At 37.0% G+C, this 24592-nt stretch overlaps 2 pseudogenes; one reads left to right on the plus strand and one right to left on the minus strand.

The window, feature by feature from the left end:
* Positions 1–1725: 1725 nt before the first annotated feature.
* On the minus strand, positions 1726–1817 carry LOC125924202 (uncharacterized; annotated as a pseudogene).
* A 9505-nt stretch (positions 1818–11322) lies between these two features.
* Positions 11323–12542, plus strand: LOC125922510 (olfactory receptor 4F15-like; annotated as a pseudogene).
* Positions 12543–24592: the final 12050 nt, after the last annotated feature.

A 24592-nucleotide genomic window follows, 5' to 3' on the forward strand; every position in this document is an offset into this window, starting at 1 on the left:
GTGACGAACATTAAGAACACACTTATCATGACAAGCAGTGAGTCACGCATAGAATTGTTGAATCACTATATTGTACATCTGAAATAAATATAACACTGTATGGTAACTACACTGGAATTAAAATAAAAAAAGAAATACTCAGGGTGGCTCAGTCTGTTAAGCATCCAACTCTTGATTTCAGCTCAGGTCATGGTCTCATGGGCTCATGAGATTGAACCCCTCATTGGGTTCTGAGCTGATGGTGCAGAGCCTACTTGGGATTCTCTCTCCCTCTCTCTGCCCCTCCCCCACTCACGCTCTCTCAATCCCTCTCTCTGTCTCTCTCAAAATAAATAAAAAACATTTAAAAAATCTTAAAAAAAAAAAAGAAATACTCAAATGATGAAAACATGAAAAGAAGAAAAGAAACAAAAAAAAAAAATCATGGTCTTGTTTTGGCCACTATGAAGGAAAACGGTGCTCTTATACTTTGTTGGAAGTATAAATTGGTATGTCTACAGAAGGAAATTTGCCAATAAAAATTAGGATATTATTTATTTATTTTTATTTTTAAATAATTTTTTAAAACATTTATTTATTTTTGAGAGACAGAGACAGAACATGAATTGGGGAGGGGTAGAGAGAGGTAGGGATAGAGGATCTGAAGCAGGCTCTGTGCTGACAGCAAAGAGCCCCATGCAGGGCCTGAACCCATGAACCATGAGATTATGATCTGAGCTGAAGTAGGACACGTAACTAACTGAGCCACCCAGCCGCCCCTTTTTATTTTTTAAAAATGTTTATTTATTTTGAGAGAGAGAGAGAGAGAGATTGAGAGAGAGAGCAAGCAGGGGAGGGGAAGAGAGAGGGAGAGAGAGACTCCCAAGCAAGCTCTGCACTGTCAGCACAGAGCCTGATGCAGAGCTTGAATCCGCGAAAGCATGGGAACAAGCCCTGAGCCAAAATCAAGAGTTGGACACTTAACTGACAGAGCCACCCAGGTACACAGATGATTAGCATTTTAAATGCATTTACTCTGATCCAGAAATTCCAATTCTAAGACTTTATCCTCCAGATACTCACACATATGAGTAATGATATCCATGCAAGAATATTTATTGCAACATTGTTTAAAAATCGCAAAACCCTGGTAGTCTAAATGCCCCCAATAACAGGCTGGCCGAATAAATTGAGTATGTGTTAATTCTAGGAATACTATGTCATCTTTATAAAGAAGAGAGTTTTCCAAAAATTAATATGAATGACCACCAAAATATTTAAATACAAAAGGTGAGATAAGGGAAATGTGTATAGATCGTTCCCATTTGAGACAAGAAAAAGGATGGTTATAGTGTGTACACACACACACACACACACACAAACACAAACACGCATATATCTGCCTATCTACGTAAATGGACACATACTTAGTTGGGCTTATAATACTTCCAATCAAATACAAAAGAAATTGCCAAAGTGGTAATAGAAACTAAGTACATGGAGAAATAGAAGGGAAAATTACTGTACACTTTAATTCCACTCATAGCTGTTCAAATTTATAATTATTGAGGAAGCAAATATTTATTGAGTGTCTACTAAATGCCCGGCACGTAGGTAGTTGCTGGAGATAAAGCACTTACTTTTGTGGAGTTTACATTGTACATAAAGATATTATAAAAACCTTCAAAGCTCATAGGACAAATATGATCAATTGGCTAAAATAAATAGCACTTATTTTTTATTTCATCTATGTACATAAATAAAATAGTTGTTTCAGCCCTTGCTCTTTTTCAAATCTAGTAACAAACTATAGAAATGATTCCCAAAAGTATACTCTTTCTTTTTCAAATCTAAAACTGTTTTTGTTTTTATAATAAAATACAAGCATTAAAAAATTGTTTTTTTCACATTAATTTTAATTAAAATTTTTAAAATGTTTACTTATTTTTGAGAGACACAGAGAGACAGAGCGTGAGCGGGGGAGGGGCAGAGAGAGAGGGAGACACAGAATCCAATCTGAAGCAGGCTCCAGGCTCCAAGCTGTCAGCACAGAGCCCAATGCAGGGCTCAAACCCTTGAACCGTGAGATCATGACCTGAGCCGAAGTCAGACTCTTAACCAACTAAGCTACCCAGGTGCCCCTCACATCAATTTTAAATGCAAATAAGACTGCATATTTGAAATTATTTTTATTGTAAATTAAAAAATAATTAGAGAGCCAAACCTTAGAGTTAAGTCAAGAAGTTAGGGCTCAAATAAAAATGCTAGAGTATGGATAGTAGATTTAGCAATTTAAGAATAAAAATCTTAAATTTGATGGATTAATTTACAAATTATCATAGTAGAGTTTTCAACAGGTTTTATGAACCCAGGCGAACAAAGGAGATAGTGTAGATGAAGCAGGAGCAAAGAGAGATAACCCGAATAGAGTCATCCAACCTTTGGGTGTAGAGGTTTCAAGAGCGAGATCTCAATCATGATCATAAAGATTTGGGTCTTCTTGACTCTGTGGTAGAATGTGCTAGAATGGGAGGGAGAATCAAATGTGGAGCTCCATTTGGGATATGTTCAGTTCCAGATGATTTTAAGATTTATAATTAGAAATAGCTGAGAATGAGAATCAAGGATGGGGGAAAGCAGATGGTTGGAGTTTGAAATTTGGTTGGTGTTTCACTCACCCACAAGGTGACTATGTGATGACCAAGGTCAGGCCCACAGGAAGAAGATGCTCCTTTTGGGATAAAACTTACAAGAGAAGCCAATGAAGATAGAACAGCAACAAATGGATTAGGGAGAAAACAAGGACTTGAGAGACAAAGCAACAAGGGAGGTGAGTTTTGTAAGGATAAATACAGTTAATGGGGTCATTGTGCAGGGTGAAGAGGGGATAGATAAAAGGAAAATCAGTCACTAGTTGTGCCATCTGAGATATTTGCTTTAGAAAGGCACATTTTGGAAGGGTTCTGAGAATAGGAGGCATTTTATTAGAAGTTACACAGTGAGCTACCGGGGAAGACAGAAAGAAAGTAAAGTAGAAATATAGATTTTTATGAGGTTAAAATAGAAATGACCTAAGGAATGTTTGTTTCATACATTTCTTGCAGATCAGTTAGCTGAGCTAAAGTATCTTAACTTGAATGTGCTTTGTGGTGTATCAAGAGGCTTGTAATTACTGGGATAATATTCCACACACTATACACTAGTACTGTATTTAATGTGATTATTCTCCTTGTTCTGTTGATTGAATTAAATTCCTTTCTATTTTATTGAGCTGTCTAATTGCTCCATTATAATTTCTATGTATTCCCCAAAAGACTAGTTTCCTTATGATAGAATACAATGCAATAGCCCACGGAGATAAGCAAAGCATAGGCATATTATCCTTCCTTTACTTGAAGTAGAAATGTATTTGTTTTTGTGTTAAAATTAGATTGAATAGGGAGATGAATTCTATTAAATTAGACCACAGAGAACTTACATGAATATGGATGGAGGGAATGTTTGTTAGGTGACTTTCCAGTTGTGTCCTGAAATCTGAGAGGAGAGATGCTTAGCAAAATTTCTTTGGGGAAGTGCCAGGAGGTGGCCTGAGTCATTACAGTGTCCTTGAACATTACAGTTCTTGGAAAGCTTGGGGGCATTGGGTGTCTGTGCAATTGATCTGATATAAAAGGAGGGTTCAGTTTTGTCCATTGCTAGTTTGAAGGATCACATCTATGAGCAAGAAAGATGGCTTTGTTAGCCATATCTGAAGGTGACCAGTGATTACTTAGCTGTTAATTTTTTTTTAACCATATAATTAAATCTACAGGTTTTGAATGTGGGTACAGGTTTTGCTGAATAGCTCAAGAATATCTGTAAGGAGAGAAAAAAAAAGCTTACTCCCACGTTCTTGACTTGAATGAATGTAAACTTCCTATTTGAGAGACAGAGCCTCAAGTTAATTTGGAGAAGATGACCAAAATGAAAGGGAAACAAAGAAACTAGTCTCACTTTCTGTAATTAAAGGTGAAGTGAATACATTGTGAAACCCAAAAACCATCAGGAGCAGTGGAAATGACTCTGTCAGCAGAACCAGAGCCCTTGTGTGCTCTCTTTTCACTTCCAGGAGTACATGGCTCATTAAGTGCTTCCCAAAGAGAAAGGGACAGACCATTGCTGGGAAATATAAAGAGCTAGTAGTTCCTGCAGGCTAGCAGAACATGTCATTTACAAGAATGTACAAACTGGAAAGCGTATTCTCTGAAATCAGAATTGTCAGTCTCTCTCTTTCTGGGTATATATATCCTTTCTGTAGATAATGGTTCTGTTTGTTTGTTTGTTTGTTTGAAATCAGAACCTTCCTTTAGCTAGAGGTATGCTACTAATTTAACTAATTTTGTTGTTGTTGCTGGCGGTGGTCATTCAATTCAAATCTAAGGAAGTACAATCATTTGGTTATGGTGGTCTGCTTATTTACTCTCCTATTTATCAAGAGAATTGTTTCCCAGTATTTGCTCTGGTTGTTATTATTGTGATTTTTATTTTTGTGAAATCCGGGTTTTCACATCTATAAATTCTGATTTCTTCTGGCTTCAGTTTTTCTGTAACAAGATCAGGGAGCTTTGGTCAATCTTCAGCTTTGAAGTCATATTTGTGGTTAGATAGACTAGCCAGAGAGTGCCCTAAGGTTGGCCTGCTCACATAGAAACTCAACACAACTTGTTTGCTCTTCTTATACTGAATAAATAGTATTGACTTCTACAAAAGACAGTCTTTTATTCTTACAAATTTGAGGAGTGTTAGATATAGAGACTTGATGCAATAAATACTTGAAAAGTAAGCCAGAAAAATTTAAAGAGTCAGAAGTAAGTCAACCTGAATAAATCTTTATTCAAAATGGATAGTTTTAGTTTTATTTATTTTTAAAGTTTTTAAATGAATTTTGAGAGAGAGAAAGCACAAGAGGGGGAGGGGCAGAGAGCGAGGAGAGAGCGAGAATCCCCAGCAGGCTCCACATTGCTAATGTGGAGCTCTATATGGGGGCTTGAAATCATGAACCATAAGATCATGACTTGAGCCGAAGTCCAATGTTTAACTGAACCACCCAGATGCCCCTAAAATGGATATTTTTATTTATTCATTGTAATGTTGATTTATTTTTGAGAGAGAGAGATACAGATCGCGAGAGGCAGAGGGGCAGAGAGAGAGGGAGACACAGAATCCAAAGCAGGCTCTAGGCTCTGAGCTGTCAGTGCAGAGCCCGACACAGGGTTCCAACCCATGAACTGTGAGATCATGACCTGAGCCGAATTTGGACACTTAACCCACTGAGTCACCCAGGCACCCTAAAACAGATATTTTTAAAAAAGAAATCCTCGTTTAACCTTATCAAAGTTATTACCTAACATTTTCTTGTTAGGTAAAAGTTCATTGTGTATGTTTTCAAATATTCTCTAATTATTTAATGAGTTATTTAAAAACTTTTTTAACATAAATGGAATTACACTATATAAAGGGTTCTGAAACTTACTTTCTTTTCTAAATAAATCTTGCCCAGGATTCTGTATGCATACGAAGAGATCTACTTAATGGACTTTAATGCCTGCATAGTATTTATATTTTAAATGTTCCACAGTAAATTGAGCAAATCCTCCTTTTTTAAAAAAAGGTATATATATATATATATATATATATATATTTTATTTTATTGTTTTATTTATTTAATTTTAATTTTATTTTATTTTAGAGAGAGAACATGGGCAGGAGAGAGAGGCAGAGGGGGAGGGAGAGGGAGAGAGAGAGAGACAGAGAGACAAAGAGATTGAGAGAATCCCAAACTGGCTCCACATTCAGCACAGAGACTGACACAGAGTCACAACCTGAGCTGAAATCAAGAATCGGCCACTCAGCCGAATGAGTCACCCAGGTGCCTGAGAATGAATCCTTGGTTGTTTTTACATTTTTGTGACTATAAATATTCCTGTTTTGAATATCCTTCTATATCATATTTATGAACTTGACAAGTGACTGTAGAATATCTCTAGTTGTAGAATTGGTGAGGCCACAAAGGAAAATGCCAATTTTAGAATCTAAGTTTTGAAATGTGTTGATATTTTACTCTACTTGCAATTTTCTGATATTTAAAGATATAGCCTCAAGAAGCTATTAACTACATTTATTGGAATCAATAAAAGCTCATTTACAATCATTAGGTAATAATCTCTTATTTGAATAAAAAATAAAACATGAGTTTTGTGAATGTGGTAAAAACATTTTATTATACACACAGATGATGAAATTACATCTCAATTTAATAATAGGGTGTCTATTAAATTTAATAGTAGGGCAACTAAATATTATATGGCTCCTAATGTGATATAATATAAAGTATCGTAAGACTTATAAAATGCACTTGCCAAAAATATTTACCCTGTAGCTAATGAAATCTTTCCATCTCTTGCTCACATTATAGAAATACACGTGATAAAGAAAGTTGAATGATATCACGAGGAAACAATTAGACAAAGTCTAGAAGGTGGAAAACTATAGCAACTAGATCAGATTCTTCAATATGTCAATATGATTTTAGAATAAAGAGAAGGGAACTCTTCTAGATTAAAATATACCCTCAGCGACTTAACAACAAAATGGGAAAGCTTGTCTTTTATTGTGTTTTGGTTTAAACAAATATCTTCTTATGCCAGAAAACAAAGTCATGCTCAAAAACCAAGGAGCAGGGGGCGCCTGGGTGGCTCAGTCGGTTAAGCGTCCGACTTCAGCTCAGGTCATGATCTCGCAGTCCGTGAGTTCAAACCCCGCGTCGGGCCCTATGCTGACAGCTCAGAGCCTGGAGCCTGTTTCGGATTCTGTGTCTCCCTCTCTCTCTGCCCCTCCTCCGCTCATGCTCTGTCTCTCTCTCTCACACTCTCAAAAATGAATGTTAAAAAAATTAAAAAAAAAAACAAAAACAAAAAACCAAGGAGCTAGGAGGGGTCAACTTGAAAACACCCTTGCTTGTGAAATTTGGGACGATTTGAACATCCAAATGAATAATGACAGAAATATATCAGAAAAAGTGCATAAAATAAATTCAAGTCAAGGGAATTAAGATATACAAACTTCTAGTTACAAAATAAGTAAGTCACGGAGTTGAAAATACAGCATAGGGAGTGTAGTCAGTAATATTGTGATAATGTTGTTATGTGACAGATGGTGGCTACATTTGTCATGGTGAGCACTGAGTCATGGATAGAATTGTTGAATCAATATGTTGTACACCTGAAACTAATATAACTTGTATGTTAATTATACTTCAATTTAAAAAATAAATAAAATAAAGTAAAAAATTCATGACTCCCCTCTGGCAGGAAAAAAAAAAAATTAAAGGGAAAGAGGGAAAAAGAGTCCTTTTTTGAAGAAAAATTCCAGCTAATGATATATATTTCAATAATCATACAATTTGAAGAGAAACCAGAGTGTTTAAGCACATATTATAACCACCATCATAATAATTTATTCTGACAACAACCATCAATAGCTAAAACCTACGAGTGAAAGATTACTGGGGAACATGATAGTCACCTAGTGTCAAATTATCAGACAAAAGAGAGCTTATCATTTACAAAGATAAAAGAATATTTCTCAATGATGAAATTTGGAAGACATAATTTTAACCAAATAGTCAAATTTAACATCCTCAATAATAGGACAAACTGATATAAGCTTCCCTCATGTGACAAATTGAGAAGGACATATCACATGAGTGGTATTCCTGCCTGAAATGTTTATCCTGAATCTAATTATGAAGAAACCATCAGACAAATTCAAACTGAGAGGTATTTTCCAAAACAACTGCTCTTTTAAAAGACTGAGGTCATAAAAGACCTAAAAAACAAAAAACCATCTCCCCCCAAAAAACAAACTAACAATCCTAGATTAAAGAGATGGGGCAACTACATGTAATGTGTGTGCTTTGATTAAATTTTGGGTTAGAGAAAACAACAACAAAAAAACCTAGCTATGTTAGGGCAAATGGGAATATTTAAATATAACAGTATATTTAATAAATATGTTATGTTACATTTATATTTCCTTTTTAAAATATTTTTCAAGTTTATTTTTGAGAGAGAGAGCGCGCACGCATGCACATGTACTCAAGCAGGGAAGGGGCAGAGAGAGGAAGAGAGAGAATCCTAAGCAGCCTCAGCACCCGTTACCGTAGAGCCTGATGTGGGGCTTGAACTCACAAACCGTGAGATCATGACCTGAGCCGAATTCAAGAGCTGGACGCTTAACTGACTGAGCTACCCAGGTGCCCCACATCTATATTTCCGGAATGTGAAATCTGTGATGTGGTTATATGAGAAAATATAATAATCCTTGGGAAGTGCCCGCTGATGTATTTAGAGAAAAGTATCATGATGCCTGTGATTAATACTCAAATGGTTCATCCCTTCCCCTTTCCTCTGGCTCTGCCAAACATGTGGTTATATATATATGTGTGTGTGTGTGTGTGTGTGTGTGTGTGTGTGTGTATGTGTGTGTGTGTGTGTGTGTGTGTGTGTGTAGAGAGAGAGACAGACAGACAGTATGCAAATGTAGCAAGATATTAACGATTAGCTCTCTATGAAAAGTAAATAAGGAGTTCACTAGAGCTGTCATAATAAAAAACCACAGAGTGGATGGCTTAAACAACAAGGATCTATTTTCTCACAGTTCTGGAGGCTGAAGTGCAAGATCAAGGTGTCAGCAGGGTGAGTTTCATCTGAGGCCTCTCTTTTTGGCTTGTAGATGGCTGCCTCCTTTCTGCCTCTTCCCATGGTTGTCCTTCTGTGCATTTACACCTTTGGTGTCTTTGTGGGTCCAAATTGCCTCTTATAAAGATACCAGTCAGATTGGATTAGGGCCCATCCCAATGGCCTTCTCTTAACTTGCTCATTAATTAATTAATTAATTTATTTATTCTCAAGTTAGCTAAAATACAGTATTTCCTAGTCTTGCCTTCAGGAGTATAACCCAGTGATTCATCACTTACATATAACACCCAGTGCTCATCCCAACAAGTGCCCTCCTTAATGCCCATCACCTATCCCCCCCCACCATCAACCCTCAGTTTGTTCTCTGTATTTAAGAGTCTTTTATGGTTTGCTCTGTCTCTGTTTTTATCTTATTTTTTCCACCCTCCCACTAATTAAAACTCTATCTTCAAAAACAACCACATTCTGATGTACTAGGGGTTAAGTCTCCAATACATAAATTTTGGAGGGATGCAATTCAGCCCATAGAGATGGTATTCACTGGATTGTTCTGGTTACTTTCCTGTAGATTTGAACATTTTCAAAATAAAAAGTTGGGGGAAAAATGAAGACCTAGCTGGTTCCCATATACTTCTCTAAAATCAAATTATTTTGACAATGAGAAACATTTTCATATGTACTATTAGCTAAATTACTTATACAAACTTTATAAGATGCTATATAGAATGAACTTTGTTGTTCTTCCAGAAGCTGGACTATGTTAGTTAAGTTTTGTCAGTCCTGTCTGGGAAAGGAAAATAACTCATACCAATAATTTTCCTAACACCTCTGTCCTCTAAATAAAAGCATTCTAGAAAGTGAAGCACAGGTTTGAAATTGAAAATGAAAAACTCCCCTATTACCTTTTCTGAAAAGTCATTCCTTCATTAGCTTATTAAATTTAACATCTCATTGAAAAAGGATATTCTTAATGTAACACAGGTCAACATTATGATACTGCTAATAGTTATAATCAGTCTTCAGATTTTAAAACATATTACTATTTGTTTTTTTCCAATCATAATTTAGCTATAAAATAAATGAATATAATTGCATTCATCTTTCATTTCTAATTCCTCTTGATATTTTTCAGTCCTAAAGCTTTTTCACCTCAAGCTGTGATTTGTCAGGTTTTATAACCTCTGAGTATTGTCAGTGTTGCGTATGTGTGGATAGGAAATCTCTAGGGGAAAATCCAGGTTCTGTAGAAAAAGGCAATGGTGATTCAGGAAGTGCTGTTCATTCCTCTGAGTGAATATTGACCCAATGCCCCCACACAAGAGGGGCTATCTTTTTGAAAATGACATAAAACAGAGGTCTTAACTTTAGTAGGAGATTCTTTCATAAAAAACCTCCAGGAACGACCTCAGTTTCAGATTTCATGAGAAGTCTTAAATTTTTTTAAATGTATATACAGAAGTTTTAATACTTCAGAAGAGGAGAGGAATTTTACTGAGTTGCAAAGATATCTTTATTGCCTGATTGCTTTTTCAAAAGGAATGCTTTTTTTTTACATGATTTTAAGGTTAGACATTTTTCATTTAAAAATATCTCATAAATAAAGGTATACATGAAACAAAAATTCATTCATAATCCTACCATCCTGAGATGAGAAGTATTATTTAATCAATATTTATTCTATTGTCTAGTAAATAAAGAAAAATAATGAAGCATTTATCCTTTTTTTTTTTTTTTTGTAGGAATTGTACTTCAGGAATTACTCTATCAGCACAGGATAACTAAAAAATTAATTCTTAATTTATTTGTTGTGAATCTTTCTTATATATTAATTAATATATTTAAAGTTATTTCCCCCTAGATACTGCTCTGTGTTCCACAAATATTAACATGGGATGTTTTTGTTGTTTAATTCTCAATTGTTTGAAATTATTCTTACTTTGCTCAGAACAAAAAATGACCAAGTATTATTCTTTCAGGGGCAATTGGATATCTTCCTCTGGTTTTGTGTATTCAACCAGGATCAAATCTTGTCTTTGAAACTTTGAAGACACAAACCATATACATGTTACTTTCTTCTGGTATGCAGCTCTTTGCTTTGCTTCTTTTCCTTTTTTAGATTATTGGACTCATTTCCAGACTCCCTATTTCTCCAGTTTCCTTGTCCATTTCTTCCTTCCGATGTATCTCATTTAGGCTCATTATACTTGGATAGCACCAGATGTTCCAAATTTATTTGGCATTTTATACTGTCAAAACTCCTAGTTGCTTAAACGCCTACATTTGAGTTAGCTGCTGCCCCCAAAAAGTGATCAGAAAAAGTAATTTATATAGGGTATGAAAGACTTGTCATTTAAATAAATTTTCCTAGGCACCATTCCCTGTGTTAGCAAGGCAATTTGGCAACTCAGTTACTGTCATATGTAACTACATAATCCAAAAGGATTATTTGATTTTTGTGAAATGCTCAGTAATATTTGACTTATAAAACATATATACTTTTCCATAGAGGGTATTATATAAAACGTAATAGTATTAATATGAATTATTTCATTTTCTTCCTTCCAAAATTGTGTCATTTTCTTTCTTAAGGTAACGAAGGTTTAGAATGAACCTACCATATGAGCCAGTGGATGGAGCCAACCACTCTGTGGTGTCGGAGCTTGTGTTCCTGAAACTCTCCAATTCCAAGGAGATCCAGCTTCTTTTTTCTTTTTTTTTTTTTCCTTCTCTTTTGTATCTAATGGGAAATGTCCTTATAATGGTTACTGTGACCTCTGACCCTTACTTACGTTTTCCCATGTGTTTTCTCTTAGCCAATTTCTCCATCACTGATCTGATATCTTGCTCCATTGCAGTGCCCAGGATGATTTGTGATCTTTTTAAGAAATGGAAAGTCGTCTCCTTTGGGGACTATATAGCTTGGGTCTTCTTTAGCCATGCCGTTTTGAAGGCAACAAGATGTGCTGCTCATAGCCATGGCCTTTGACAGCTATAGGGCCATATGTAAGCCTCTCTACCCGTGAATGTGCATTTTGATTTTAGTGGTTGCCTAGACCATTGGTCTCATTCACTCATTGGGCCAATTGGCTTCTGTGGTAAACTTGCCTGTCTGTAGTCCTTAATGTATTAGACCAGCTTTTACTGTGACATACGTTGGCTCATCAAACTTGCCTTCACAGACACTTATAACTGAAGTTCACAGGCCCTGCTCATCGTAGGTTTGTTTCCTTGGTTGCTTTCTTCTTGCTCATCCTTTTACATCTTCATCTTGGCCACCTCTGGAGGTTCAGCCAAGGCTCCTTTTACTCTATCATGAGCTCATTGTACTGTCCTGATTTTATTTTTTGCCTACTGATTTTTTTCTATGTGTGGCCCTCTCCTTCAACACATCTAGATGAATTTCTAGCCATATTTGATGCAGCTTTGACTGCTTTTCTAAACCCAGTCATCTATACATCTACACATTCAGGAATAGAGAGATGGAGATGGCATCAATGAGGAGAGGATTCAGTCAGCCTACGGGTGTTAGAAAAATAAAAATCACTAAATGGCTTGATTGAAATTTCCAGGTGACTATTGATACATTTTTCTGTCCCTAGTAGCCTATCCTCATGAAGAAGAGATCTTTCTAAGATCTTACTTTATTCTTTCTGTTGGAACATATTTTTCTCTCTCTTCATTTGGCTTGACTGTGTTTAAGAAATGGAAAGTCATCTCCTTTGGGGACTATATAGCTTGGGTCTTCTAATGCCTTGGGTCTAGGCATTAGATAAAATGTCCACGTCTTCCCGTGTGGAAGTGGTGGCCTCATGTAAGAGATGAACATTACTGTTCAACCTTGCCCTAGCTCTCGGTTGTCTCTCAAACCCCTGTGATTGTTGGAGCAGCCCATTTTATTTTTAATAGCTTCCAGGAGTTGAGAATGTACCAAAGCCTGTCAGTGTGCCAATGGGGAGGATCTCAGCACCTAGAGTCAGGCTGACTGGGAGCCAGATCCTCAGGCAGCACCTTTTACAGTAGGCCGATATAGACAGTCCAGTGGGACTGGAACCCTGCGAACCACCAGTGCCGGGCAATAGAGTTGTCCCCTGGGCAGCAGTCACAGACCTCGGGGCTCCGGATGAGTGTATAAGCTCCTGTCTGGGACATACTGGTAAGCTGTAGCAAGGCGGCAGGAGAGACAAAGACGGGGGGCACCAGCCTAGCGTTTCCTGAGAGCACGAGAGCACAAAGATTTGCAGGTGTTTACCAGTGAGTCAAACCTGAAGTCCGCCTCTCAGGCAGAAGCTCCTGGACAAACAAATAGGACTTTTTTTACGGAAAGACTGGGGTATGTCAGTCTGTGCAATGTGGGGTGGGAAGTGGGGTGGTAGCCTGCCCAGAATGATTTCTCTGATGGTTACAGCCCCCGGGGACCCAGGACCGTAAGCTCCCACCCGGCAGCCATCAGAGCCAGGCCCTTAAGGGGCACGCTCTGTGCGCAGCCGCAATGCCCTGCGCACCACACGCTTGAGGGAGCTTCGGCGGGAGATACTGGCTCCAGAGCCCAGGACGGGAGGCCGAAGACGGCGACCCGCCAGGACCTCCCTCCCTGGGGACAGCCCCAGCGACTTCCAAATGTGTGCGAAATCATATGGCTGTCGCTCAGGCCGAAGCTCCGAGACAAGGAAAAAGCAAATGAGCGTCTCCCACACGGAGCCTGCACGCCCCTCGCTCCTCAATGAGCCGCTTCTGCGCTGGGCACTGAGGCCCGTGAGTCCAAGCGCGCGAGCTGTTTAAGGGCTGTTTGCTCAGATTACAGCCTCCTGGCTCTCCTCTCGTGGACAAAGTCTGCTTGCTTTTCAAAGCTAGATGTTTTGGGGGGTGGGCGTGCAGGTGCAGGTCTTAAAAGTTGGGGTGATGGTCGTGGTCTTTGAAGCCTTCGCTCCTCAGAGAGAAGCTCAGGGTTTACGTTCCCTCCCAGTCGTCGCGGCGGGGATAGGGGGGTTTATGACTTGATTGTGCCCCAGCCTCTCCTACCTGCTCAGATGTGGACCTTCTCTTGTTGTTGTTGTATCTCTTGTTGGCTTAGGAGTCGGTCCACCAGTTCTAGGGTTTTTTTTCTGAGAACGGATAAGGTGTGTTGGTGGGAAGATGTGGGCTCAGTGGCCTCTTGTGTCGCCATCTTGAACTGGAACCCCTCCGGAGCTTTCTAATAGCATGTTATTAATTTTCTAGGTAATATGTTAAGTCAGTTACCTGCCTGTTCGTGATTTTGAATTGATTGCTTTATCAGCAGATGCAGTGTATATGACGTTGATCTTCAGAATGTATTGAGGCTTTCTTGTGTCCTTGACTACACGCACAAATTTTAATATTTCATGTGTGCTTGAAAAATTAATGTTTTTTTTTCCTGTGTAGTGAGTATAAAATTCTACATCTAATATTTCAAACATTATTTTTGAGGGTTCTTCCTCAAATTTAGGCTCATCTTGAAAACCATACCTTTCTAACAAGTGTTTTTGTTGTATATTTTAACGAAAATAGAGTCAGGCAAGTTTAGAAAAAAGAACAACCAGTCTTTAGCATATAATCTATTGATATAGTCACCACCCAGGACAGGGTTGACATTCATAACTATTCTTAATCTATACCTATTGGATTCCCACCCACTCTCTAGCTCATTAGCTTCCAGAGCTGATCATATATCCAATTTATTGCTTTTCCTAATCTCTAGAGATACATAATGAATTCTAACCAATTTTAAATGATGTGGCAGGAAAAACCCTCTCTTCCTTTTAGTTGAAGTAAATTCTGTTTTAGCTAAACAACTCACCCAAAGGGTAGACACACAATAGGATGGTAATAATTGAATAACTGGATTTCTGAATCAAAGTGGAGTTTTAAATCCTATCACCCTATTGATCCATTTGGTCTTACTGATGAACTAATAACTCAGTAATGTTTATTTGTGATTAGTTGTTGGGTGATTTTGTATTTGTAGCAGAAAAGAGCTGGGGGAGAAGGTGCATAAGCAATTATTCCGAGAGGTTGAACCTCTCAAAGCAAACAAATTGGGTTTGTTCAAGTAGCATCTATTGCCATTATATGGAACATACTTTGAATAACTGTAATGATGAATAGTGTAGTCGACAGGAGGACTGTAATCTATGGTAGTTATTAATGGGATAATCATTATTTCCTTCCTTTTTTTTCCCCCTGGAGGTGGGGGAGAGTGAAAAAATTCACCTCTTTTCTCTGCCACTGATCTTTACAAGAATGACTTTCTCATTGAATCTTTCATTTTTTAAAAAAAATTTTAATGTTTATTTATTTTTGAGAGACAGAGACAGCATGAGTGGGGGAGGGGCAGAGAGAGAGAGAGAGAGAGAGAGGGAGAGAAAGAGAGGGAGACAGAATCTGAAGCAGGCTCCAGGCTCTGAATTTCAGCACAGAGTCCGACCTGGGGCTCAAACTCGGGAAATTTGAGATCATGACCTGAGCTGAAGCTGGTCGCTTAACTGACTGAGCCACAGGCACCCCATCTCATTGCATCTTGAGTGTACTTCCCAGTATGATGCCTGCCTGTATCATGATAAGACAGCTTCCTCATAATATTCCCCATGAAGAGCTCAACGTTTTAAGCAATGGCAGTCATACTGGAATAAGCATGAGACACTTATTGTGGAGCCTTTGAACTCTCATTTGATGTATTGTTTCCCATCCATTCTGTTCATAGATTTACTATCATGCCATGCCATGCCGCAACTACCATTTTCAATGGGACTGGTACCCTGTACCCTCAATTTAACTCCAGAGGAGTTGGTGTTGGGCCGCTTGTAGTTGTTATTGCTGTATCCCCAGTGGGGGCCCAGTGATGCTGACTCATATTTACCTTCTGGATCCATGTTATTCTTAGGGCTAGGAATCACCAACTTACACTCCTTCCTTTCATTGGAAAGATCTGTGCTTTGCAGGACAAGTTAACTTGACTGTTTAGAGAAAAAACACAGCATTCTCTTGTTCTAATTACAGTGATCACATATGACACTTTCAAAGTCAGAATCACTTGTTTTCTAGATTGGGATCAGCAAAAACATATCTCATCTCTGGGGAAGAACAACCAGATCAGTTTTTCTCCTGAAAAGGGGTTTGTAGTATGAAGGCACTCTTTACCCAGATCATGCACATGCACAATTGTTCAATAATAGGAAAATAGATAGCATGGGATAATTACTGGACAGAAAATCACCATCAGAATTTTGTAGGAAGCTAGATGGCTAGGGTGGAGGCTTTTGGGAACAGGTTAGGGACTGCTTGGGAATACTGTTCTCATTTTAAACTGTAGTCTAACCTCACTAATAAAGAAAAACAAAAATATAGCATTATCTCTGAAACTTGGAATACTTAACTAGATTTCTGTCACCATTCCGGGTGGTATATGTGACTCTTATCAGTTATCTCTTGCTGTGTAATAAACCCTTTGGAAACAATTTGGATCATCACTTTGGGCTCTGCTGATAAGGACAAGTTTTCTCTTGCTCTTGGAAGGGCTCACTCATGCATTTGTGGTCAGTTGCTCATTCTGTGGTCAGTCAGTGGACTAGCTTGGGGCTGGTTTACCCAGGTGGCCTCACTCACTTTTCTGGGAGTGGCTGTCTATAGGTAAGGGTACCTCAGGTCTCCTGCACTGGTCTCATCCTTTAGCAGGAATACCTGAATTCATACCAGCAGGACTCCAGCAACAGTAAGGAAGTGAACCCCTACTCCCACAAGCTCTTTTAAAGGTGTGCATTATGTTTGCTAATTTCCCATTAGCAAAAGACAAGTTATAAGAAGCCAAGCCCAGATTCAAGGGTAGAAAAATGGTCTTTACCTTTTGATAACAGAAGATGCAAAATCTCATTGGCAAAGAGGTATGCATGAAGAATGGGGAAAATATGTAGCCATTTTGCTGACTTAGCTTGAATACTACAACCTTGAGAAAATAAGAAAGCTCAGGGAATTAAAGTTATTAATCTAAAATTAGACAGCAATACCTGGGGGTGACATTGGTGTCAAAAAAATGTATGTTGGTCTCCAAAGCCCATGTTCTTTTTCTTTTTTTTAAACATCATGCCACCAAGCCACAGAGCTATAGTAGTTGGAGGTACCTATTTTCTATCCATCCACCACTATTTTTAAAACACACACACACAAGCAGTTGATAATTTTGCAATGTGTAAAGATCTACACAGGTATAATTTAAATTACCTGGAATCCCCTTCCATCTAAGATGTTTGATGATCCTGAGTTCCTTCTGAATAGAAGTCCTTAGTGGCTTCTGCATGTACATATATTCAGCAGTAACTAATGACACCATATTGTAATTTTCTATTAGACCATAAGTTCCATTGCAAGAATTCATTGTGCCATGTTGTATTTATCAGGTGCCTGACAGAGAAGCTTGTTTAAAGATGTTCAATATATGTTGGTTGAATAACTGAACTGTTAGCATTTATTTTCTTCACTTAAAGGTGTAACAGAAATATCTCAGGCAACAATGTTTAGTTAGTTGTAGCTGGTATTCTCTCATACATTAATACAAAGAACCCTATAATACACATAAAGTAAAGTCTGTTAATAGTGGAAAAGAGACAAATAGCCTATAGAGAGGAATTACATATAATTTACATAAATACCTCCCCCCCTCAATGAGCAAGGTTTAACTCCTCTCTCCTTTGAGTAGGCCCATGCTTGGTGACTTGTTTTTCAAATACTAGAGTATGGGAAAAAATAAAATAAGGAGTCATTTTGTAGGGAAGGAACCTGGCAAACATTTCTCAGCCAGCTTATGGTGGACATTGTCAGTAATGTCATGTTGATAGCATGTACTCTGATATGATCAGAATGGCACTTCATCTTGATCTTCCTCCTCAAAACCCATAACTCCAGTCTAATCATGAAAAAAAGACCAAACCAGGATTGAGAGACTGTCTGTAAAATGCCAGGCCTGTACTCCTCAAAACCATCAAAGTCATCAGAAACAGGGGAAGTCTGGGAAATTGTCCCAGACCAGAGGAGGCTGAGGAGACTTGACAACTAAATGTAATGTGGGATCCTGATAGGATTCTGAATAGAAAAAGGACGTTAGGGAAAAACTATTTTCTTAGTCATTTCGGACTTTAACAACTCACCGTAGACTGGGTGGCTTAAACAACATTTATTTCTCACCGTTCTGGAGGATGGGAATCTGAGATCGGAGTGCCAGTATGGTTTGGTTCTTGGTGAAAGTCCTCTGTCGGGTTTACCCACAGCCAGCTTCTTGCTGTGTTTTCACATGATGGAGAGAGAGATCATCTCTCTTGTGTCTCTTCTTATAAGGGCACCAGTGCCATTTATGAGGGCTCTACCCTCACGACCTGATCAGCTCCCAGAGTCCCCTACCTCCAAATATCATCAAAGTAAAGATTTGTGTTTTCACATATGAATTTGGGTGGGGGACAGAGGATACAAAATTCAGTTCATAGCACTAATGAAATAGAATGAACTATATACAGTTAATAGTGTGGATGTTGGTGTTTCGTTATGAGAAATGTATCATATAGTGTAAGATGTTAGCAATAGAAATTGAGGGCAGGGTATGTGAGACCTCTCTGTACCATCTCTCCAAATTTTTTTGTAAATCCACAACTATTATAAAACAAAAGTTTACTGAAGTTTAAACTATCTCAGCTAACAAAAAAAGAATATATCTACGTTGCAGTTCTGAAACAGTTTATTTTCTGAAGACATGAAAGAAAGTGATTATTGAAAGAATGTATAGCACCTAGAGCTTTACTTATACAGTGATACATAAACTTATCTTAAATTCATAAGAGTCATGGAAACAAGGAGAACCGATTGTAGATGAAAATGCTGCCTCATTTTCCGTTTATAATGACTTTTCCACAAGATGACAAAATAATAAAGAATTGTAAGCTCCTCTCAATCTGCCAAAACTATGTGAGCTGGTAGGAGACTGGGTAGCTGGGAAATTGGTATGAGAGGGAGACTTTCCCTGGTAAATCATTTTTGTATTTCATATTTTGTATCGTGTGCACACATGTATTACCTACTTTTAAAAAGTTAATTAACAGTTGGCTCTGTTTGAAAATAACAAATATTATAGCTAAAACCTCGTATGTAGGTGAAAATCTGCCTCTCTCAGCCAAAAATGACAAGATTGAGCCTGATAAGCTATAAAGTTCGTGGCCATGTAAATTAAGCCAGTGAGTTGAAATCCTTTTCATGCCTGGCAGAATTTCAAAATTGACACTACCTCAAAATTTGACTCATGCTAAATAATATAGCCAGGGTTTAAAAAAACAAAAAATAAAAAGTTCCAAAGTTTGGGAACTTTCTACCATGAGAATTAAATATTAGCAGAATAGTCAATTTGATGGTGTTAGCATGGTCCTTTAGCAATTAAGTAAACTTTTATAATGTAGTTTTATATTTGCGAGGCAGAACCTATCCAAAAATATCACCCTAATGATGGTGGTCTTTGAACAGAAGATTAATTAATGTATATCCAGGCTTCCTGTATTTTATAATCACAGGGTTTTGCAACTTTCATTAGCTTTTAAGTTAATAAGGCAAGTTATGAATTAGAAGATTTTCCAAATTACTGTTCATGTGATCTTTATACAAAAGTTTTTAAAACCCTGCAGAAAATCTAACGTATAAAGCTTCAGTTCTGTTATTGAGCAGTTGCTAGCTACATGGTGCTGTATCTCCATAGTTTATCAAGTTCTTACGATGATTGTGAGAAGGAAGACTCTATTCTCTCATGATTATTGGGCCATGAGCAAATTAAAAGAATCTTGTAGAAATGTGACCCCAAAAGAACTAAGAGCTTCTAAGGTCTTATAGGGTTTTAGACTGGAAATAGATCTTAGGGATCAATTTAGTCAAATCCCTTTATTTCACAGATGAAAAATCTAAGGGTCATAGAAATTAGGTGAGTTGTTTATGGTCACCCATTAAACATTTACTGAAGAGAACTAAAACTCTTGTTTCTTCCCAGATTTTCTTGCAAAGGAAATGCACAGGTCATTCACGGATATTTCCAGTATAAACCATGGCATGAAAATACTGGAGTAGGGAAGGGGTAGGCAGGGAGCAAACAATTCAATACAAATGAAGTCGTAGGAGAAATTCCTACGAGAGAGGAACGGGAATTAAGCAAGGGAGAAAGAAGATGCCTATCTAATATCTCATAAAATAAGCCTATATTCCTTATTCCATGACTAATGTTCTCTAACTAATACATTCTAAATGTAGGTATTCATTTCCAATGACATATCCCCATCTAAAATTCAGCATAGACTCTATCATTTTTGAGATATTTCCTGATTCAAGTTAATACTATCTTTGCCTCCCACTTAACAGCACCACTGGATGGGGATGTCAAATGTGGAAATCAGGGAAAGGGGCATGAAGCTGAGCTGAGAGTATCAAGAGCCCATTCTAGAGGTAGTGGCAGTAAGAAAAGTTCATTCTAATAATCCTTAAAAGGCTGGTATAAGAACATGTGTTCACCATATCCCAGTTTGGTTGATGCACTGGCATACCTGGAATTGTGTTTTTATTTATTAGCTGTAACTAAAATAATTCTTTACTATCTGCAATTATTAATACTATTTATAAACTGCTTCTCTTCACTTCAGTCTTGCCACAATCATCCTTAATGATGTGGCTTTATTTTGGTCAGTTATGCAGAATTATCCTTGGACTTTGTATTTAAAAATGCAAAGCATGCATTCTACTAATTATGCTAATTAGATACATACATGAACAGTGGTTTCTGAATAGAAGATGCTTACAAGAGACCTCTACCATATTTATTTGAGAGGTTTTTTTTTTTTTTAATTTTTATTTATTTTTGACAGAGAGAGCATGAGCGGGGGAGGGGCAGAGAGAGAGGGAGACACAGAATCCAAAACAGGCTCCAGGCTCCAGGCTCCAAGCTCCAAGCTGTCAGCACAGAGCCTGATGCGGGGCTCGAACTCGTGAACTGTGAGATCATGACCTGAGCCGAAGTCGGATGCTCAGCCGACTGAGCCACCCAGGTGCCCCGAGAGGTTTTTTTTGTTTTTTTTTTTTAAGGGACAAGATCTTTCCACATTTTCTTATTGCCCTTGCTTTTTACTTGAACAAGAGTGTGAGAAATGTAACCAACATCTATCAATAAAAGGTACCTGGCTGGCTCAGTTGACAAAAGATGTGACTGGATCTCAGGATCGTGAGTTTAAGCCCCAAGTTGGGTGTGGAGCCTACTTAAAATTAAAAAAATTAATAATAAAACAAATTTAAGAATCAGTAATTCTCTACTCCAGTATCCTGCAGTCAGTAGTTGACATTTTGATGTAGGGATTTGATGTTGCTGTTACGTGAATTTTGACTCCGACTGAAAACCATTAAACTTAACAGAAATCTTGCCATTATAAATGGAGACTTGGTTTCATTGTTTAATTTTATGAAATGCTGAAATGCTACTGAAAACATAATTATGAATAAAGAAGGTGAGAGATTTCAAAGAATTTTTGGAAAGAGAGTAACATTGGTTGAGATCTTGAGTCTAGCATTGTGTAAAATAAGGCAGTATAAGAATTTATCTTTAGTGAGTTCACTGCATAGTTGGAGAACAAATCTACACACGTGAAATATTAAAAGACAATTGACAATTAAGAGCTAAATTGTATTGCAGAAACCAGGAACACTAATAGTTCAAAACACTGTGGGCTAGAGCAGAAAAGAGTGCTTCCTGGTGAAGTGTTCATAGCTCCTTCTCCCCACTTGCCTACTTCAAAGGTTTATATTTCCAGCAAAATTACTAATTTGTCTCTAATAAAAAGAATATATGAGAACACTACAAAGAAAAAAAACTTTACTGGTAAATAAAATTATAGGAAAGAGCATTTGGAACGAATCAGTGTTATTTTGTTGGATGTGATGATGGTATCATGATTGTTTTTTTAAAATTTCCCTTATCTTTTAGAGATGCATATTAAAATATTTACAGATGATATGGCATGTCTGCCATTGTTTTAAAATACTCAAAAAAAGGTTTTTGGCGTAATAAATGAAGTATAAGAACCGAATGTTGATCATTAATGAAACTAGATAATAGGTACAGGGAGACTGTTCTGTTTTTCTGTATGTTTTAATTTCAGCACAGCAAAACAGAATGGAAAGAAAGAAAGAAAAAAGAAAGGAAAAAACAAAAGCATGATCTAGAGCAAATGTTTTACTGAAATGCAAGATTAAAGTCAGGAACAAAAAGGTCCTCTGTCCTTATTTCTTTGACATCTCTAGAGTTTCATGTGGAAGGAAACAGGTGGCCTGCACTGATTCTCTATTTTTCCACGTATCATCTATGCATACAGATATATTTATATATAATAAAATAAAATATAAAAACATGAAAACATGAGAGGGACTGTGGAGATTGCTAGTTGAAATCCACTTTCTTTTTTTCTTTTTTTTCCATTGATAGGGCAATATCTTGCTGTTATGGCCTTGTAACTAAGTGCTTATCAGTGGAATGAGTGCAGACTAATTCATGCCACTTGTGGGACTGAATTTTTAAGTTCATTTTTTCCTGTTCACTGGCTACAACAGAAGCATTGTGGCAACCCACCCTTAGTCAGGTAGATGGTAACGGAGGGCATAGCAGCGTTAAAGAATGGAAGAGCAGTCACATTGGGCTCAGTCTGCTGCAGTCATCTGGGCTCACACTGAGGTAATAGGAAAGAGAAATAAAGTTTATATTTTATTTAAGCTAGTGGGGAGTGAGGGGGAATATTCTTTTTTAATATCAGTGTTTTACGTTAATCACATTTCTACGGAAAAAAATCACTGAAATCTTTAATGTACAGAGAACTAAAATTATTTTTATAAGTATATATTTAACATTTTAAGTACACTCATATAGAGAAATCAAAGGTTAATATTTAAAGTCTATAAGTTGCACATTTATGTTGTTATATATTTATACATCCATTTTCACACCTGCTGCCAATATATTTTAATATATAGCAATTAAAAACTTTTTTTGTGTGTGTGGAGGGCACCTGGATGACTCAGTTGGTTAAGTGTCTGACTCTTGGTTTTGTCTCAGGTCACGATCTCACGGTTTGTGAGTTCGAGCCCTGCATCGGTCTCCGTGCTGGCAGCACTGAGCCTGCTTGGGATTCTCTCTCTCCCTCTCTCTCTCTGCCCCTCCCCGACTCACACTGTTTCTTTCTCTCTCAAAATAAATAAACTTAAAAAAATAAAATATTTTTCTTTGTGGAAATATTTTGGTCAAGTATTAACTTGACCTTCTTTGAATATAACAAACTGTCAATCTTTCAACCATGTAGCTGAGCTTAGGAATTGAGTAACACATAATTTTTGTTTTACTAGATCTCATTTGAAATTCTGAAGAAAGACAAGGTTTTTTTGAGTAAAAACTTACTAATTTTGTGAAACCTAGAGAAATTATTCTTAGTATATAATCAAATGTAACTGATAAATGTTTGACCTGTTTTTGCTACAGTGAGTAGCCACATAAAAAATAAGGATTTAAGAAGAAGGAAAAGAAAAAAAAATTCAGTTAAAACACATAATTTCAATTAGAGTCTAACTAATAGACTTTCAACAGTAATTTTGAAAACCCTTTTAAATTTCTGTATATAGAAAGGTATTTTTATTTGATTCTTTCTTGAACTTAGTATGAAAAAGTTAATTGTACTTCACTGGATTTAAGTGATAAGTTTATTTTGAATGGATGATAAAGTTTTAAGTTGAAAAGATAGCTTTACTTAACAAAAGTGTGTATTTTAAATAAATAATTTTGAGTGCTTGAGTCTCTTTTCCTTGTGATCTCTGAATAAAATAATGTAAGAAGTCACAAGTAGATATTTTGTGGTTATTAGAAGAAATAATGTCTAAAACCCAAATGCCCATTTGGGTAGGGTTCTGTTACGAAATTATGATATGTCCACAAAAAGCAAGGTGTAGTAGAGTAGAGAATATATAATGTGCTGCATTTGCATAAAAATAATGGGAAAGATAATTTCCTTTTCTCACTGCATGAATAAATTATTGTATAGTTTTATAAACAAAAATAAGAAATTGTGCTAAAACCTATCTATAAGAAGAAGCATTAAAAACTAGGACTCATTTCAGAAACAGTTACTTATTTCACTTTATTTTATCAACAGATAATCTTTTAAGTAAGAAATGAATATTGTTGATCCTTTACAGGAATGAAACATGGGGGAGGCATGAAGAGACCTAACTTCATAGTATCCTAGGAATCCTTTTTTAAAAGAATACTTCAAAAACTGCCTATTTTTTACAGCACTCACTTTTACTACTTTAGCAATGTCACACCTACCCGCTCATAGGTTTTTTCATTATCTTTTATCACAGATGAATTTCCAGCACTTTATTAACCTCCTCACTGTTTCTGTTTTTACCATCCATATATTTGCTTATTACCCAGCAGGGCTTGAAAGGGAGCAAGTTTCAGGCTTATGACACAATGGCTCACCTCTTAGCATATTTTTCAAGTCAAAGCAATTCTCCTGTCCTTCTTAAGGAGAGTAAGCAGGAGGCTTGAATGTATACAATCATCTGTTGTTTTGTCTCATCTTTCTAGGTAGATTTGTTCTTTCATTTGGATTATCCTTCTGGCTTCTCAGATTATTAGCCATGACTATTCCAAATCAAAGACACTTGAGAAAAGAGTCATTTTTTTATCTTTACAAATATATCCTATCCATTTCCATGCACCCAATCCATGCAAAGAAATAGCAGGGTTGTGACAGCACATTTTTTGAGACTGTTTTAACGTTTTCTGTGGCTTTTGCCAGGAAGACTTTGTA

This window comes from Panthera uncia, chromosome B1 (assembly GCF_023721935.1).
Source record: "Panthera uncia isolate 11264 chromosome B1, Puncia_PCG_1.0, whole genome shotgun sequence".
In the NCBI taxonomy this organism is placed as follows: Eukaryota; Metazoa; Chordata; class Mammalia; order Carnivora; family Felidae; genus Panthera; species Panthera uncia.